This window comes from Dendropsophus ebraccatus, chromosome 7 (genome assembly GCF_027789765.1).
Source record: "Dendropsophus ebraccatus isolate aDenEbr1 chromosome 7, aDenEbr1.pat, whole genome shotgun sequence".
NCBI lineage: Eukaryota > Metazoa > Chordata > Amphibia > Anura > Hylidae > Dendropsophus > Dendropsophus ebraccatus.
In genome coordinates this window covers 46,186,062-46,205,913 of record NC_091460.1, presented here as the reverse complement: position 1 = coordinate 46,205,913, position 19,852 = coordinate 46,186,062, and the positions used below count along the sequence as shown (strand labels likewise).

At 47.9% G+C, this 19,852-nt stretch overlaps 1 long non-coding RNA gene across 1 annotated transcript in view; it reads left to right on the top strand.

Moving 5' to 3' along the window:
- Window positions 1-14,724, top strand: part of LOC138797381 (uncharacterized) — a 50,053-nt gene extending 35,329 nt beyond the window's left edge. The window contains exon 3 of the long non-coding RNA XR_011363925.1: window positions 14,608-14,724. This is a non-coding gene — a long non-coding RNA (uncharacterized lncRNA). The remainder of the gene's footprint in view (window positions 1-14,607) is intronic.
- Window positions 14,725-19,852: the final 5,128 nt, after the last annotated feature.

Below are 19,852 nucleotides of genomic sequence, written 5' to 3'. Positions count from 1 at the left end.
GGGCCCAGGCGGCACTAGGAGCTGTGTGATGCGCACGCTGCCGGGGAGAGGACGGGACACCCCCGGCAGCCGCGCATGAGCCGGAGACTGCAGAAGGAGAGAAGATCGACGGGGGAACGGACATCAGGTGAGTTGTATTTTGTTATTTTTGTATTATTTACTGACTGGGGGGGCATCTATAAAGGGGAGAAAGAGGGGGACCATCTATACGGGGGGGGGGGAAGAGGGGGAACATCTATAAAGGGGAGAAAGAGGGGGACCATCTATAAAGGGGAGAAGAGGGGGGGCATCTATAAAGGGGGGAAAGAGGGGGACCATCTATAAAGGGGAGAAAGAGGGGGAACATCTATAAAGGGGAGAAAGAGGGGGGACCATCTATAAGGGGGGAAAGAGGGGAACCATCTATAAGGGGGGCCAGAGGGGGATCACCTATAAGGGGGGAAAGAGGGGGACCATCTATAAGGGGGGAAAGAGGGAGACCATCTATAAGGGGGGCCAGAGGGGGACCATCTATAAGGGGGGAAAGAGGGGGACCATCTATAAGGGAGGGGGCAGAGGGGGACCATCTATAAGGGGGGAAAGAGGGAGACCATCTATAAGGGGGGAAAGAGGGGGACCATCTATAAGGGAGGGGGAGAGGGGGACCATCTATAAGGGGGGAAAGAGGGGGACCATCTATAAGGGGGGGAAAGAGGGAGACCATCTATAAGGGGGGCCAGAGGGGGACCATCTATAAGGGGGGAAAGAGGGGGACCATCTATAGAGGGGGGGAAAGAGGGACCATCTATAAGGGGGGAAAGAGGGGGACCATCTATAAGGGGGGAAAGAGGGGGACCATCTATAGAGGGGGGAAAGAGGGACCATCTATAAGGGGGGAAGAGGGGGACCATCTATAAGGGGCGAAAGAGGGGGACTATCTATTAGGGGGGAAAGAGGGGGACCATCTATAAGGGGGGGAAGAGGGAGACCATCTATAAAGTGGGACAATCTCCTATAGGATTAGCAGCCTCCTCTCCTGACATCCTCTGTGCTGCTGGGATCTCCCCTATAGATCAGCACCCTCCTCTCCTGACATCCTCTTTGCTGCTGGGCGCTGCGACCTTCCCTATAAGACCAGCACCCTCTTCTCCTGACATCCTCTGTGCTGCTGGGACCTCCCCTATAGATCAGCACCCTCCTCTCCTGACATCCTCTGTGCTGCTCGGACCTCCCCTAAAGATCAGCCCCCTCCTCTCCTGACATCCTCTGTGCTGCTGTGACTCCCCTATAGACCAGCACCCTCCTCTCCTGACATCCTCTGTGCTGCTGTGACCTCTCCTATAAGATCAGCACCCTCCTCTCCTGACATCCTCTGTGCTGTGGGAACCTGCGACCTCCCCTATAAGATCAGCACCCTCCTCTCCTGACATCCTCTGTGCTGCTGTGACCTGGGGGGGGGGGCAACATCAGGGGACCAGGTGAGGTGGCAATATGTTTATTGGGGGCAACAGTGGGGGAACAAGTGGCAATATGTTTATTGGGGGCAGTGGAGGTGGGGTGGGCAATGCTTACTGGGGGTAGCAGCAAGGGACCAAACATTATGTTTATTGGGGCCAGCAGGGAGGGGAGGCAGGCAATGTTTATTGGGGACAGCATTGGGGGGGGGGGGGGGGGCAGTAGTGGATTATAATGTGGGCGAATTGACTGGGGGGCCCAGGTTGGGTGGACAGCCCGGGGCCCAGGGTACTTTTAATCCGCCACTGGTTCTAATAACCAATACTAGCTTTGGTTTTGCTCCAGCAAAATGACGCTCCTTCCTTCTGAGTCCTGCTGTGTGCCCATACAGTGGTTTATGCCCACATTTGGGGTACTGTTCTGGGTTTCAAATTTTGGGGTGCGACATGGAGAGAAAGGAGCTGCTGCACATCCCACCTATGGCTGATACTAATTCCGCTAGGCTATTTTTAAAAACCAACGCCAGGATGTTGGTATATAATTTGATCAAACCATATTGCCATGTGTACCACGTGCCAGTCTCCTGGTTCACACGGGTCCCTACGCTAACTCCACACTGTGGAGGTTAGCGACTGCCAACCCCGTAAAGCGTGCACATGCAGGGAAGGGAGGCCATGGAATGGCCCTGCAACCCCAATGTCACAGGACAAAACCCAAAATGCCCCACCAATTCCCAGCCGGCACCACCGGCGGAGAAGGCTGCCCCCAAATAACACAAGTATGAATATGGTATTGCACTCACCACCACTGCTGCAGACAGAATGGGAAAGACACTAGGTACTGACATGTGGGTCATGTGGTTCTTATGAAGGGGAGTGCCAACTGCTCAAAAAAGGGAGAAATACAAAAAGTGACATGGAGAGAAAGGAGCTGCTGCACATCCCACCTATGGCTGATACTAATGCCACTAGGCTATTTTTAAAAACCAACGCCAGGATGTTGGTATATAATTTGATCAAACCATATTGCCCCGTGTACCACGTGCCGGTGTCCTGGTTCACATGGGTCCCTACGCTAACTCCACACTGTGTCGGTCAGTGACCCAAATTAGCAGGATACACCTATGCTCACATGTCAGTACCTCATGTCTTTCCCATTCTCTCTGCAGCAGTGGTGGTGAGTGCAATACCATATTCATACTTGTGTTGTTTGGGGGCAGCCTTCTCCGACGGTGGTGCCGGCTGGGTTTTGGTGGGGCATTTTTGGTTTGGTCCTGTGACATTCCATGACCTCCCTTCCCTGCATGTGCATGATTTGCGGGGTTGGCAGTCGCTGACCGACACAGTGTGAAGTAAGCGTAGTGTAACGCCCGGAGTAGTGGATCCACTGGACCGGCACCAGCGATGGCACAAACCTCACCAGGGAGCGGAGTCTAAGGGGCCGCTGGTTTTCACCAGAGCCCGCCGCAAGGCGGGATGGACTTGCTGCGGCAGGCGACCCCCAGGTCGCTACCCCTGGCTTGGTTGCTGGTGTCGGCAGGCGAGGCGTGGCAGGAGATGGCACAGGCAATAGTCTGCAGAGGAGAGAGCACGTGACAGGCTGGACACAGGAACAGGTGGAGTGACAGGGGAACAGGAACCAGGAACAGGGACTAGGGACCAGGTAACGGACAGGACTCAGGAACAGGGACTAGGGACCAGGTAACGGACAGGACACAGGAACAACAGGGAGCTGGGCCAAACGCTATGGGAAGCATGTAGAGGCTCCAACACCTGTAGTGGGGCAGGGCTGGAATAAATAGGGAGTGATTGGTGCAACTGGCCAATTAGGTGCGGACTGGCCCTTTAAATCTGAGACAGCCGGCGCGCGCGCGCCCTAGGAGGCGGGGACGCGCGCGCCGGCCGGCACAGACGGAGGCAGGAGCGGGACCAGGTAAGGCGCCCCCCGGGGCCGAACATGTAGCAGCGCCGGGTCCCTGCACCGGGACCCCGGCAGCTGCATGAGATGGGGGGAGGTCGCGGCGGCGGTCCGGAGCATGGGACGCCGCCGCGGCCGTGACAGTACCCCCCCCCTTTGGCCTCCCCCTCTTTCTAACCTGCAGGAACCTTTTGATGAGATCTTGGTCCAGGATGTTAGCCTCGGGTTCCCAGGACCTCTCCTCAGGACCAAATCCTTTCCAGTCCACCAGGAAGAACCTTCTCCCTCTGACAGTCTTCATGGCCAGAATGTCCTTAACAGCGTAGACGTCGTCAGAGACGGCTTGAGGAGTAGAGAACGAAGATCTATCGGAGAACCGGTTCAGGACCACTGGTTTTAAGAGGGAAACATGGAAGGAGTTCGGAATCCGCATAGTGGGGGGTAGGCGGAGTTTGTAGGTGACAGGGTTGATGCGTCTTAGCACCGAGAAAGGACCGAGGAATCGAGGACCCAACTTGTAGCTGGGGATCTTGAGACGGACATATTTGGCCGAGAGCCAGACTTTGTCACCTGGGAGAAAATTCGTGGCAGGTCTCCTCTTCTTATCAGCCTGGTCCTTCATGCGTTCAGAGGCTTTGAGTAAGGACTGTCGAGTTTGTTCCCAGATCGATTGCAGGTCAGATAACAACTCCTCCACGGCTGGGACTTCAGAGGATGGAGAGAGAGGCAGAGGAGGACGAGGATGATGCCCGTAGACCACGTAGAAAGGGGACTTGCCTGTGGAAGTCGAGTCCAAATGGTTATAAGAGAATTCTGCCCATGGGAGTAGATCGGACCAGTTGTCTTGGCGGCTTGAAACAAAATGGCGTAGGTAGTTGCCCAGAATCTGATTGACTCTCTCCACTTGCCCGTTAGTTTGAGGATGATAGGCCGATGAGAAGTCCAGCTTCACTTGGAGTTGCGAGCATAGGGCACGCCAAAATTTAGAGACAAATTGGGAGCCTCGGTCGGACACAATGTGAAGAGGAAGTCCATGCAGGCGAAAGATGTGTCGGAAGAACAACTGAGCCAGACGAGGAGCAGAGGGCAGACCAGGAAGGGCCACGAAGTGAGCCATTTTAGAAAAGCGGTCCGTCACCACCCAAATAACTGTATTGCCCGCAGATGGAGGTAGGTCAGTGATGAAATCCATCCCAATGTGGTGCCAGGGATGATCCGGGACTGGCAAGGGCAATAGTAGGCCGGCAGGTCTTAGACGGGGAGATTTATTCCTGGCACAGACTGCACAGGAAGCCACAAAATCCTTGACATCCTGGAGGAGATTGGGCCACCAGTAGTGACGGGAGATCAATTGCCCGGTCTTTTGGGCTCCTGGATGCCCGGCTACCAAAGAGGAATGCCCCCACTTCAAGATGCGTTTACGGAGTGCGGGGCGCACATAAGTCTTCCCGGGAGGCAGTCTCTGCAGAGCAGAAGTGGCAACTGGTACTAGGCGGTCGGGAGGTATTATGTGACGAGGAGATTCCTCTTGCCCCATGACATCGGATGCTCGGGATAATGCATCGGCCTTTAGGTTCTTCTCGGCTGGACGGAAGTGGATGGTATAGTTGAACCGAGAGAAAAAGAGGGACCACCGAGCCTGCCTGGGATTGAGGCGTTGAGCCGATTGGAGGTAGAGGAGGTTCTTGTGGTCCGTGTAGATGTTAACCGGGTGTTTTGCCCCCTCTAATAGATGACGCCACTCCTCCAGTGCCAACTTAATGGCCAGGAGTTCACGGTCCCCAATGGTATAGTTCCTCTCGGCAGGGGAGAAAGTCTTAGAGAAGAACCCACAGGTTCTGGTCTTGCCTGATGTGTCCCTTTGCGAGAGAACGGCTCCTGCGCCCACAGAAGAAGCATCGACCTCGAGAGAAAACGGCCTGGAGACATCCGGGCGGACCAGAGCAGGAGCAGAGGCAAAGGCAGACTTGAGGCTATTGAAGGCTTGTTCGGCCTCTGGAGGCCAACGTCTGGGGTCCGCCTTCTTTTTAGTGAGAGCCACTATGGGTGCGACCAGGGTAGAGAAGTGAGGGATGAATTGCCGATAATAGTTGGCGAAGCCAAGGAACCGTTGGATGGCTCTAAGTCCCACAGGGCGTGGCCATTGAAGGACAGCTGCGAGCTTGGCTGGATCCATTTGTAGACCCTGGTCGGAAACGATATAGCCAAGAAATGGAAGACTGCGCTGATGAAAAACACACTTCTCTAGCTTGGCGTATAGATGGTTGGCCCGAAGTCTTCGTAGGACTTGACGCACTTGTGCCACATGAGTCTGCTGGTCCGGGGAGAAGACCAAAATATCGTCCAAGTAGACAATGACGCAGACATAGAGGAGGTCTCGGAAGATATCGTTCACGAATTCCTGGAAGACCGCTGGGGCATTGCATAGGCCGAATGGCATGACCAGATATTCGTAGTGCCCATCTCTGGTGTTGAAAGCGGTCTTCCATTCGTCTCCTCTACGAATACGGACCAAGTTATACGCTCCCCTGAGATCCAGCTTGGAGAAGATCTTAGCTCCACGAAGACGGTCGAATAGTTCAGGAATAAGCGGAAGAGGATAGCGGTTCTTAACGGTCACCTTATTCAGGCCCCGATAGTCTATACATGGGCGGAGGGAACCGTCCTTCTTCTGAACAAAGAAAAATCCAGCGCCAGCTGGAGACGTGGATTTACGGATGAAGCCCTTTTGTAAGTTCTCCTGGATGTAGGAGGACATGGCTTCAGTCTCGGGCACAGAGAGAGGGTATACTCGACCACGTGGAGGAGAAGCCCCTGGAAGAAGGTCTATAGGGCAATCATAGGCTCGATGAGGTGGTAGTGAGTCCGCCTCCTTGGCCGAGAAAACATCGACAAAGTCTTGGTAGTCCTCTGGTAGCCCGGATAGAGGCTTGACATTAGCAGGTGACCTTGTAGAGCAGTTGGATTGAGGGGATCTCAGACACCGGTTATGACAGTCCTGGCCCCAGCTGAGAACCTCCCCAGTTCTCCAGTCCAGCCTAGGGGTATGGAATTGCAGCCAAGGAAGACCCAGCAGGAGGTTGGAAGAGGAATGGCGCAAGACATAGAAGGAGATCTTCTCCTGATGTAAGGCTCCCACCTGGAGGACTAGGGGTGCCGTCTGGCTGTACACCGCTTCGGTAAGAACCTCCCCCGTAACCGAAGAGATAGACCGGGGTTGGGCTAGCTGGATCACGGGTAGCCGCCATCTTTGGACCAACGAAGCAGAGATGAAACTGCCAGCAGAGCCAGAGTCGATGAGGGCAGTAGTCTGGAAAACTTGCCCAGAGGGTGTCTGGATGGAGACGGGCATAGTCAACCTTGGAGAGGTGGCATTCACACCTAGGGAGGCCTCTCCCACCGGACCTAGGTGCGGGCGTTTCCCGGACGCTGAGGGCGTTGGGGACATCTCTGTCGATAGTGATCCGCGCCACCGCAATAGAGGCAGAGATTCTGGTCCAGTCGACGGTTCCTCTCATCAGTCGTCAGGCGAACACGTTCCACCTGCATAGGAACCTCTGGAAGCGACTGGGACATAGGAGCAACAGGATTCTGGAACACCGGTGCCAGCCGAGGATGGCGACGGGGCAGACTCAGACGCCGTCCTTGCCGGACCTCCTCCTCTCTCTCGGAAAACCTGGTGTAGACTCTGGTAGCCAGTAGAATAAGATCGTTCAAGGAGGTAGGCAGATCCCGGGCAGCGAGCACATCCTTCACTTGGCTGGACAGGCCCTTTTTAAAGGTGGCAATCAGAGCGGCCTCATTCCAGTCTAGTTCCGCAGCCAGGGTGCGGAACTGGATGGCGTAATCACCAACGGAGGAAGTCCCTTGGGATAAATTGAGGAGAGCAGTCTCAGCTGAAGACGCACGGGCAGGTTCCTCAAAGACAGAGCGGAACTCGTCCAGGAAGATTCGAAAATTGGCAGCAACCGGATCATTACGGTCCCATAGTGGCGTGGCCCAGGCCAGAGCTCTTCCCTCCAATAGGCTGATAATGAAAGCCACTTTAGAGCGCTCGGTGGCAAACTGACTGCTTAAAAGTTCGATGTACATAGTGCATTGGGTCAGGAACCCTCTGCACAACTTGGGGTCACCTCCATATTTACTTGGGAGAGCCAGTCGTAGTTTTGAAGAGGCTGCCGGAGGTGATGACTGCTGAGCTGTGGTATGCTGTTGAACGGCTGCAGTCAGTTGTTGAATCAGCTGTGACTGTTGCTGAATCTGTTGAGCCTGTAGGGCGACCACTCGGGCTACCTCGCGGATATCAGGCACCTCGCCGGGATCCATGGTTGGAGCCTACTGTAACGCCCGGAGTAGTGGATCCACTGGACCGGCACCAGCGATGGCACAAACCTCACCAGGGAGCGGAGTCTAAGGGGCCGCTGGTTTTCACCAGAGCCCGCCGCAAGGCGGGATGGACTTGCTGCGGCAGGCGACCCCCAGGTCGCTACCCCTGGCTTGGTTGCTGGTGTCGGCAGGCGAGGCGTGGCAGGAGATGGCACAGGCAATAGTCTGCAGAGGAGAGAGCACGTGACAGGCTGGACACAGGAACAGGTGGAGTGACAGGGGAACAGGAACCAGGAACAGGGACTAGGGACCAGGTAACGGACAGGACTCAGGAACAGGGACTAGGGACCAGGTAACGGACAGGACACAGGAACAACAGGGAGCTGGGCCAAACGCTATGGGAAGCATGTAGAGGCTCCAACACCTGTAGTGGGGCAGGGCTGGAATAAATAGGGAGTGATTGGTGCAACTGGCCAATTAGGTGCGGACTGGCCCTTTAAATCTGAGACAGCCGGCGCGCGCGCGCCCTAGGAGGCGGGGACGCGCGCGCCGGCCGGCACAGACGGAGGCAGGAGCGGGACCAGGTAAGGCGCCCCCCGGGGCCGAACATGTAGCAGCGCCGGGTCCCTGCACCGGGACCCCGGCAGCTGCATGAGATGGGGGGAGGTCGCGGCGGCGGTCCGGAGCATGGGACGCCGCCGCGGCCGTGACACGTAGGGACTTATGTGAACCAGGAGACCGGCACGTGGTACATGGGGCAATATGGTTTGATGAAATTATATACCGACATCCTGGCGTTTATTTTTAAAAATAGCCTGGCGGCATTAGTATCAGCCATAGGTGTGATGTGCAGCAGCTCCTTTCTCTCCATGTCAAAACTTTGGGGTGCGTTTTCTTTCATGTTGCTTGTGAAAATGAGTTACTTTAACCTAAACAAAATATTATTGGAAAATTTCTATTTTTCATTTTTTGCGGCCTAATGGTGAATATTTTCCTCAAGCCACTGTAGGGTCAAAATGCTCATTATACCCCTAGATTAATTTGTTAAGGTGTGTAGTTTTCAAAATGGGGCCACTTATGGGGGTTTGCAGGATAAACCTCCTAAATCCACTTAAAAAAAGAACTGGTCCCTAAAAAAAAATCAGTTTTGGCAATTTTATGAAAATTTAATAATTTGCTGACCCATTTCTAACACCCTACAAAAGAAAAATATGCTTACAAAAGAAAGCCAGAATAAAGAGGACGTATTGCTAATGTTATTTAGTAACTAATTTGTCATATGTCTTTCTTTTTTAAGAAGCAGAGAATTTCAAAGTTCGTTAAGTGCAATTTTTAAAATTTTTCATGATATTTTGACGTTTTTAAAAAAACACAAGAGTGAGCAAATTTTGCCACTAACATAAAGTAGCATATGTTATGAAAAAATATTCTCAAAATCGCTAGCATATGTTAAAGCATCACTGAGCTATAAGCGCATAAAGTGAGACAGGTCAGATTTTGAAAAATGAGCCTGGTCATTAAAGGGGAAGCACATAGCATTACTTACCTATCTATCCCAGTTTTGAAATGATCAAAAATCCATTTGTTTTGGGGGGGTTTTGTTCTGTACTGTGTTTCTGTACTTCCTGGTTTAACAGTTCCCAGAATGCAGTACTGGTTCCAGAATGCAATGCTTTCCCTCAGCTGTTCATCAAAGTCCTCCACCCTGCCCATTCCCCGCCCAAATCTGTTGCAGAACATCTAGGCCAGTCATGTCAAACTCTGGCCCACGGGCCAAATCTGGCCTGGGGTGCCATTATTTTTGGCCCGCCAGGCAATTCAGAGTTTTAATTACATCTGGCTCGCCATGGCTACTATATAAGAGACCATGGGGGAGGACTGGCTACTATATAGGAGACCATGGGGGAGGACTGGCTACTATATAGGAGACTATGAGGGAGGGCTGGCTACTATATGAGACTACAAGGTGGGCTGGCTACTATATGAGACTACTGGGGAGGGCTGACTACTATATGAGATTATTAGAAAGGGCTGGCAACTATATAAAGACTATGGTGAGGGCTGGCTACTATATAAGAGATTACTGAGGAGGGCTGTCTACTATATGAGACTATGGGGGAGGGCTGTCTACTATATGAGACTATGGGGGAGGACTGGCTACTATATAAGAGACTATGGGGAGGGCTGGCTACTATATAAGAGACTATGGGAGAGGGCTGGCTACTATATAAGAGACTATGGGGGAGGACTGACTACTATGTAAGAGACTATGTGGAAGGCTGGCTACTATATGAGACTATGGGGGAGGGCTGGCTACTATATAAGAGACTATGGGGAGGGCTGGCTACTATATGAGATTATTGGGAAGGGCTGGCTACTATATGAGACTATTGAAGAGGGATGGCTACTATTTGGGCACTATTGGAAGGGCTGGCTAATATGTGGGGCAATTTTTTGGGGATTGGCTATTATATGGGTTGGGGTTTAATCATGTCATAGCAATTTATCATGTCATGTCATTTATCATAGTGCACAGTGTTGGAAGACGCACACCACTGACAGTTCCAGCACCATGGCATTCGTGCTTCAATAATTATCAAGGTTGGCCCGCGACTTTGTCCAATTTTTTTTTGTCCAGTGTTCACACATTGCACTTTCATTGTGTTACTAAATAATTTGTAGTACTTTATCATTTCATTGTTGTCCCACCCACACAGTACACAGATACTACCTGTGACACCACACAGCACGCTGTATTCTCTACCTGTAACGCTGATATTGGAATAAAGTAAAGAACTTTTTGAATTAATTTTTTTTTCTTTTCATTTCCACGCACATATTATGATCAAGCATCTTTTATCTTTTAGGTTGAGCCCCACAGTAAGGACTTTATCCCATATTATCTTACATGGGATATACTGTTTATGCCTTGTTGTTTCTCAAGGTAGGATTGACAGTGCCAGCTCTGATTCTGTGTGCCGTTTAGCATTATTTACTTGTGTTACTGCATCATTTTTGTGAATACGCTGCAGTACTGCAATGAAACTCCAACATGTGTGAACACAGGCCTAATTTCACTGCAGACTTTTGCACAATCGGTGAAATCAGTGCAGCAGCTGCTTCTGGCCAGTCAGAGATGGTGAATCACTCAAGGGATTGGGGGATTCAGCCAAGTCTCCTTTGACATCACGCCCTGCCCCCTGTCTGCATCATCAGCCTGCACTCAGCAAACACATACAATGTGAGACAGAAGCATGGAATATTTGTCTCCTAAAGTGGGGGAGCAGGAGACAATGTGAATTGGCACAGAGGCCATTTTTCTTCACTTCCTGGATTTCAAACAGCTACCAGTGTGGCAGAACCGCACAGATATGTTAATACATTATATAGACACATCTATATAACTTTTAATGTACTTTTGGTATACTTTTGGTGGCGACCCCGCTCTGAACCACCGCGGTCACGGGTGCCGCTTGTAGCCCGGGACCGTGGGTATTAGCGGGCATGGTCCGATTGCCGGGACCGCTAATACAGTAATCGGATGCAGCTGTCAAAGATGACAGCTGCATCCGATTACCGGACGCAGCACTTCCCTGGTGTCTAGTGGCGGAGGAGTGGCCGGAGAAGCGATCTCTGTAACTGGTGGCGGCCAGGGTCTCCGCCAAAATGGCGCTGATCCCGAGTCGGCACTCAGATGCTTTCGGCTGCAGCAGCCGAAAGCATCCGAATGCCGATTTCATTGATCTTTGTTGTATAACTATACAGCAAAGATCTCAATGAGAGATCAATGCACTTATACTAGAAGTCCCCCAGGGGGAATAACCCTAACCCAAGGGGGAATAACCCTAAGCCTAGGGGGGGCATCTAGTAAAAGTGTAAAAAAAAAAGTGTTATTATTAGTAAAAAGCCCACTCCTCTAATAAAAGTCAGAATCACCCCCCTTTTCCAAGGTTTTTAATAAAAGTAAATAAATAAACATGTTTGCTATCGCCGCGTGCGTAATCGCCTGAACTATTAATTAATCACATTCCTGATCTTGCACGGTAAACGGCGTCAGCGCAAAAAAATCGAAAAGTGCAAAATTGCGCATTTTTGGTTGCATCAAATCCAGAAAAAATGTAATAAAAAGCGATATCAAGGTACCAATAGAAAGTAAACATCATGGCGCAAAAAATTACACCCCACACAGACCCATAGAACAAAGGATAAAAGCGTTATAAGCCTGGGAATGAAGCGATTTTAAGGAACATATATTTGTTAACAATGGTTTGAATTTTTTACAGGCCATCAGATACAATAAAAGTTATACATGTTATACTGTATATCGTTTTAATCGTAACGACTTGAGGAACACGCATAACAAGTCAGTTTTACCCCAGGGCGAATAGCGTAATAACAAATACCCCCCAAATAAAAGAAATGCGGTTTCTTTTTTTCAATTTCACCACACTTTTTTTCTGGTTTCATGGTGTACTTTATGCAAAAATTCAGCCTGTCATTGCACAGAACAATTAGTGACGCAAAAAATAAGGGCTCATGTGGGTCTCTAGGTGGAAAAATGCAAGTGCTATGGCCTTTTAAATACAAGGAGGAAAAAACTAAAAACGCAAAAACGAAAAGTGACTCCGTCCTCAAGGGGTTAACAGTAAGAGCCCGGCTAATATCAGCAACCTCACCCGTTATGAAGCGAGCTGAGCTGAGTTTCATAATAGTGCTGTAGGCACCTAATGGCGTATGCATACGGCATGGGTCATCTGGTCACAGGCGCCCATGCCGTACCCTTATGGCACAGCTCGTCTAGGGGTTATCGTTTACATTTTATAATGGGGGCAGCACTGAGCCATAACCTAAACACAGCCCTCCCAGCACTTTGCTTGACATACAGTAGAGAGCACCTTACTTGAGAGCACACCCTATACAATACTGATGAAGGGCAGGAAGAAGTGTGGGAGTGAGCCATCAGCTGACAGAAAGGTATTAGTTTTATCTATGACCCATCTCTGCAGTTTTGAATCTGGTACAGAGCTCACAAAATCTCTAAGATAGTTAAAAAGTTACAGAACAAAAGTTCCACACTGCCAGTGTCAATTTCTCCCACATCACCCCCACCCCTTGCCTATTTCTCCTGCTCTGCCTCTTTCCGAGTCACGTTAAACCACCAGAAGGATTGCTTTCCATTAGCTTGCATCATACTCTATTCCATTAATCAGCCCTCGCTGCAGGTCCAGTAGAGGCCATTTTATCTTGGCAGAACACATGATTTATCGTACATTATAAAGATCCAAAATTTAAAAATATGTTCACTCATAGTATTTCCATCAGTCTTTTGGTCAGTCAATTTTCAACCAAAACCAGGAGTGGGCTGAAAACACTGAAACAGTGCAAATCTTTCCATTATAATTTTGCCCTGTCAGTTCCACACCTGGTTTTGGTAAAAAAGAAAAAGAAAAAGAATGACGGAAATACTATGTGTGAACATAGCCTAAAGCTTACTAGTTGTTTTGAGAGATTTGTAAAAACCTGCTAAGTTTTGTTAGATTATCATTTTTGAATGATGACAAGGGGGGAGATTTATCAAACTGGTGTCAAGTAGAATTGGCTCAGTTGCCCCTGGCAACCAATCAGCTTCCACCTTTCATTTTCCAAAGAATCTATGAGGAATGATCTGGGATCTGATTTGGTTGCTAGGGGCAACTGAGCAAGTTCTATTTTACACCAGTTTGATAAATCTCCCCCCATATGTTTTTAGTACTCTCACTCCTGTTAATGAACACCTGATGGTGCACAGCTATTTTCCATCCCTGTTCTTCTTGCCAGTACCATACGCAAGTACATAATTTCATAGTTGTCTGGCCAATCACAGCTCAGCACCTATTACTCTTTGGGAAGACAGTGATTGTGAAAGTGTCCTGGACTGAACAGTGTGCAACTGTGCTGGAGGGTGCTTTACAGACTGGGACTAAAATTCAGCCCTGGTATTGGAAAACACAGAGGCCCACTTGCTGTCTGGTTAATGTTAAACATATTTAAAGGGGAGCTCCGGTACTTCAAAATTTTTGATATTGTGCTGCCATTACAGTGGGGACAGAAAGTATTCAGCCCCCTTTAAATTTTTCACGCTTAGTTTCATTGCAGCCATTTGGTAAGTTCAAAAAATATTTTTTTGGCTCATTAATGAACACTCTGCACCCCATCTAGACAGAAAAACACAGAAATGTAGATATTTTTGCAAATTTATTAAACAAGAAAAAAAAAATATCTCATGGTCATAAGTATTCAGACCCTTTGCTCAGAATTGAGTAGAAGCCCCCTCCCTTTTGAGGTAGTTCAACCATTAGTCTTCTTGGGAATGATGCTGCTCAGCCACTGCTGCCCGTGGCTAAGCAGCTTATGATGCGCTGGAGGGGGGGGGGCGGTATGAGGGAGGGCTGGAGTGGTCTGGCTGGCCTTCTGAAGATGACGTGATCGTCTCAAGATGGCAGCCGGGGTCGACAGTGATTCAGTAAGTATACAGCATCACACTTCCGGGCATTCACTTAAATAACACACATTACAATGTTGTATAACTTGGTAATGTGTGTTATTTTGTGAAATAATGCTTTACACCGCACTACCCCTTTAAGAGCATTGCTTTGGTTAAAGAGCACCCTGTACTGGGTGGGAGGGAGAGTGGGGGAGGGGCATTGTCTGCATAGCGTGGTTTACAGCACTGTACTCTGACCCAAGAAGTCTCCCTCACCTTCCCAATCATAGCAGATCCACTTCAGGCTGGGGGTTACATCAGGGGACAGGACTGTGGAGGTAGCTCTCCATAGCTGTAACCCCTCTCTCCCCAGACAGAGAGTGCTGCATTTATGTGCCCACATCTGTCCTGCTTATTCCTTCATGCTCCCTGTAGTCTCTGACCTCAGCCCTATTTCTCTATTCTAGCCTGTTGTACTACGCTACTGCATTATGGAGATCTGCAGTTCCATCCTGTATCTACAAACTGCTGCTGTATTATCAGGTTTATGCACTTACTATACATTATACTCCGCATGCTGATTGCTATACTGTACTGTAACTTATAATATCACATATTCAGCTGTTTATAAATGTTTGTTTCATCTGTTTTCCATGTTATTCAGAATTTAAAAAAAATCATTATTTTTGGGATGGGGAACCAATTTTCTGCATTTCAATTATTTCTTATGGGAATGTTTGCTTTGGTTTAAGTGTGATTTGGATTGCAAGCACGGTCCCGGAACGAATTATGCTCGTAATCCAAGGCACCACTGTAATACTTTAATATAACTGCTTACGATTTGATTTACTCTAGTATGTCCAACAATATAAAATAAAACCCCTCACTCCTACTAATACCCAGGCGTGTGTTCCTGAAGATGGGGGGCTCACACCACCTATACCAGAATAAAGTACAAAACCAAATCACCCAATACTAATTTAGCAAAAGTGCTAGCAATAGCTGTCATGTTGCTATTGGACACACTGGCCCTACTGTGTGACCTACTGATATCAGTTGTCTAGAGATATTACATAGTTATTCGGTTAGCACAGTATGTCAGTGTACTTGCACAGTAGCTACTTTTGTTACCTCTGTTCTGAAAATTTCTCGTTTTAAAATGTTAATTAAAACCGCGCTTCCAAGTAATTCTTTGAGACATAATTTTTGTGCAAACAGAATCAAAGATTTTATGAAAACAAAAACCCTGCATAAAATATATGGCTGTCACTTTGAGAATGACTGTCGGAAATGATGTTAGAATGTGGAACTCCATCGGCTTTTTGTGAGCACAGATAATTGATGCAAATTAAAAAAGGGTAGAAACTTTTTTAAAGACTATGTATCTGCTATATTATTCTTTACTATTTAATATCAGGTAGCGTTACATATACTTTTACATCTAGTCTACTTTTATTTTCTGATTATAGAATTTTTTATTCAATTTTTTGCAATTGATAATGAAAAGGTCATCTGCTGCTCTTCTCGGTTAACAGGATTTCAGAGATTTGCATTACAGTAGCTGCGTGGAAATTGGAAATTCGTTTTTGAAGATGACTTTTTGAAGAAGTGTAATGGGCATGCTCTGATAAATGCATGTTACATGGGAACTTGCTATGTCTATAGTTTGTAAAATGTGTCTGACACCCTTAAAGGAGAAGTCCGGTGAAAATTTTTATTTAATTATTGTATTGTCCCCAAACGTTATACAAATTACCAATATACACTTATTACGTGAAATACTTATAAAGTACTCGGCTGGTTCACTCATCCCTAGTCATGACCCGACTCCCAGGGCTGTGCGGGCTGTGGCTGCTGGAGAGGATGATGGCAGGGGGACACTGAGGGACACAGGGCACTGGAGGGACACTGAGCATCCCTCTGCCATCATCCTCTCCAGCAGCCACAGCCCGCACAGATCTGGGAGTCGGGTTGTGACATCACCATGTTATCCAGGAAGTGACATCACCATGTTATCCAGGAAGTGAAGCCTTGATGCAGTAGTAAGTGCAGGGAAAAAAAGCACTTTTTAAGCATTTCGCGCAATAAGTGTATATTGGTGATTAGTACAACTTTTGGGGGGCAATACAATACTTTAATAAAATTTTTCAACGGACATCTCCTTTAACCAACACTTAAGGGACTGACTGTTTATATTGGATTTACTGTATATATCTATGCACAGCTGCTATTTTGATTTTTGTCTTGGGTGGACATGTTTGTTCTGTATCATGGATCCCTTTATATTCCCTTCTTTTTTCTCCTGATGAATCAGGGTTGACTGCTTAAAGGAGAAGTCTGGGGATTTCTAAAAGCCCGCAGCCTGCAGGGGGAAATTGATTACAAGCAGGACCTTACCTCTCACTAGAGCTCATTAGAGCTCTCATTTTTCCCTGAGTTGTGATGACGACACAACTGGGGTAAAAAGGCCTGTGCTGGCTAATGGACTGGCCACTTAGCCAAACAGTGACTGGAGGGGCATCCCGCCACTAAATGCGGGGACGGTGAGAGGTTAGTTGTTGCTTGTAATCAATTTCCCCCCTCTTCCTGCACGCTGATGGCTTTTAAAAATCATCGGACTTCTCCTTTAAGGAAACCTGTACAGGCTTTAGGGTAATACAGGAGAAATGTATTCTAAGCACCTATCTTCATGTTTTTGGAGTGTGAGATGAAACCCATGCAAACACAGGGAGAGCATACAAACTTCTTGCAGATGTTGTTGGTCGGATGTGAACCCAGTTCCACAGTGCTACAAAGAAACAATGCTAACCACTGAGACACCTTGCTTCCTAAAGGTTCCTTGGTATAGCCCACCTTTTTAAGAGCTATACAACCACTGGCTATAGAGGATCTAACAAGCTGTGCAAACAGGGTATGATAGCATGCCCCCTAAAAAAAAAACCTTACGGTCACCTACTGGTCTCCTGTATTTCCCACTATAGTGATGCCACGGCCCTGCTCTAAAATGCCTGCCCAGCCAATCAATGATGCGATACACCTCTCCGGTCACTGATTGGCTAAGCAGGTCGTTTCTGTGGTGTTGTCATTGTTAGATAAAGGATACTGGAAGATGACTATGAGCGGTGGTGCTGCATCGGCGGCCTATTATGTTTCCACCAACCCCTTCTGGGGTTTTTTTACCCAGAGTTTAAGAACTTTACTAACACAGGAATCAAATTCATGGATCAGCATATGTCCCAGAATTGGAAAAAGAACTGCACTTTGGGCATCAGTCCAGAACCTTAATAAACAATTGTAGGAATAATAATTTTTTTTAGAAAGAATAATCACTCAAGCTTTTAGGAGAACCAATTGACTCAATCGTAATGGCTACAATCCAGTAACACTAAAGCTTTCTGCGGTAATTTTATTTCTTTATATAACAGCCAAAACAAAGTCATCTGAGCAATTTTCTAGAAACATTGGCCCATCATTTGACTCATTGACATATTTCAGGTGATGTCATTCCTTTAAAATCAGCATCACTTATACAGTGCCAAAACCATCACATTATCCTAGCATCCAATTGTTTCAGTTCAAAGACATCTGGGGAAAAACAGATGAGAAGTCAGCGCAAGAAACAAAACCTTTAGTCAACTAATAAAAAGAAATACTGCACTCTTTTAATTATGAGGAAATCTTCCAAATAAAAGAAAATTTTAGTTTTAACATCTGGCCTCATTGTATATTGTATTGACAGTATGTCCTGCAGTATGTAGGAAGAACATGCAATTTCTTTTTCTACATTATAGATGGAACAGTTACCGTGGTTTTGGCCCCCTTGCTATTTTAATACAATAAGAAAATGTCTGGATCTGCATGCCAAGCCCACAATCCAGGTAAGCTTAACAAAGTTTATAAAAGACCCTTTGATACCTCTTAAAGGGGCATTCCAGTTAGGTTAAAGACATGTTGATTCACCCCCCTCCTGGAGACTAACAATTCATTTCATACTCGTTATTATCTTTTCAGTCTCCTTCCCCTAGTTTTGAGCCTGCTGCTTTCTGATGAAGACTTAGAAAACTCTGTAATGCTGGAAGGTTTAATCTGGTGTCAAGTTGCTGGTGACCTCATTGTGATTAACCCTCCCTGCATTACAGAGTGCAAAGGCAGCCGGCCAGGGACACTGTTTACATGAGCTATCTCGGAAGGAAGGGGGGTTCAGAGCGGAGACCCAGTGAACAGCTTACACACCGTTTTCTGTGTCTGTCAGCAGAAAGCAGCAGGCTCAGAACTGAAAGAAGAAGACTGAAAAGATAATATGTATGGAATGAAATGTTAGTCTCCAGAAGGGGGAATAATTCAACGTCTAAACCGGAATACCCCTTTAAATAGTATGCTCAGACTATTATATGTATAAAGGTAACGCTTTACACACTGACCATAAAAAATCCTGTCCTTCTGATTCTTAGAATTCTTAAAGAATAACTAGTAGAGCCAGGCAACATAAACCAACTGCACAAGAAATAAACATTTGATAAAATAAGTGCTTAACTCATTATTGTGCTTAACTTATTATTACTTAAATGGGGATTTCCAATTTCAGCTTGTAATGCATTATCCCTTTATCCACTCTTTCTCTATGGTGCTGCCAAACGTTTCAATTTAGCAGCGCCATAGAGAATCAATGGAGCTCGGGTGAGGCATTCCTTTTATTGCAGGTATGATTGCGTCTCCGATTTTAGGATTGGTGGGAATTCTGGTGGTCAATCCCTGGCGACCAGGTTGTTATATCCTTTCCTACGAAAAGGGTATAAAAAGGTGGAATGGGATTACTCATGCCCAGACTGACAATCTGGTACACCGGGAAAATGCCCGGTGGGCTGACCAGATTGCCAATCTGTGTGGGCAGCCCTGTCTTAAGAATTAAACCTTAAATGGCATTGCCGCAGCTGCCCAATGCCAGGCTGTCATTCAGCTGCTGAGGGCCCTGCCATACATATACATGGGTAGGTCACACTGATATTTTGACATGCAGCCCCCTCAGTCCGGTAGCTGGACTCCTCAGCAGCTGATCAGCAGCACAGCAGCGGGAGGCTGCGTCACTGCCTGTTCCTATTAAATAATAATACTGACCTGAGTAATGACAGTATGGCAGTGATTTCGGGCAGGGACTGGGGACCCTATAGCCCCACAGCAGTCCTCAGCTGCTGATCAGCAGTGGGCGGCTGCGGCACTGCTGGCTACTTTTAAATAATGACACTGATATGATCTGTAACAGCAAGTTCCATCAGCAGCTGGGGATCCCATAGCCCTGCGGCAGCTAATCAGCTGCTGAGAAGTCCCGCTACCGGACTGAGGGGGCCACATGTCAAGAAGTCAGTGTGAGCTACCCATGTATACGCTGCTCCATGACATCAGTTTGCAGCATCTGGTGGGGCACAGCAGTGACTGTGGGAGCGTCTGGAGAGGTGAGTAACTTGGTTGTTTTTTAAGTTTATTATGAAAGGACATAAGAGGGGGTTAATATTACTTGGGGGGGGGGCAGGAGGGAGATCAGAGGGGATAATCACTACTTGGTGGGCAGAGAAGGGGGAGCTATCACTACTTGGCACATAGGAGGGAAGAATATCACTATGTGGGGCACAGTGGGGGTGGTTATGAAAGCTTCCATTGAACAGGAAAGGGGATTATTAATGCTTAGGGTACAGGAGGGGAATTATAACTACTGTA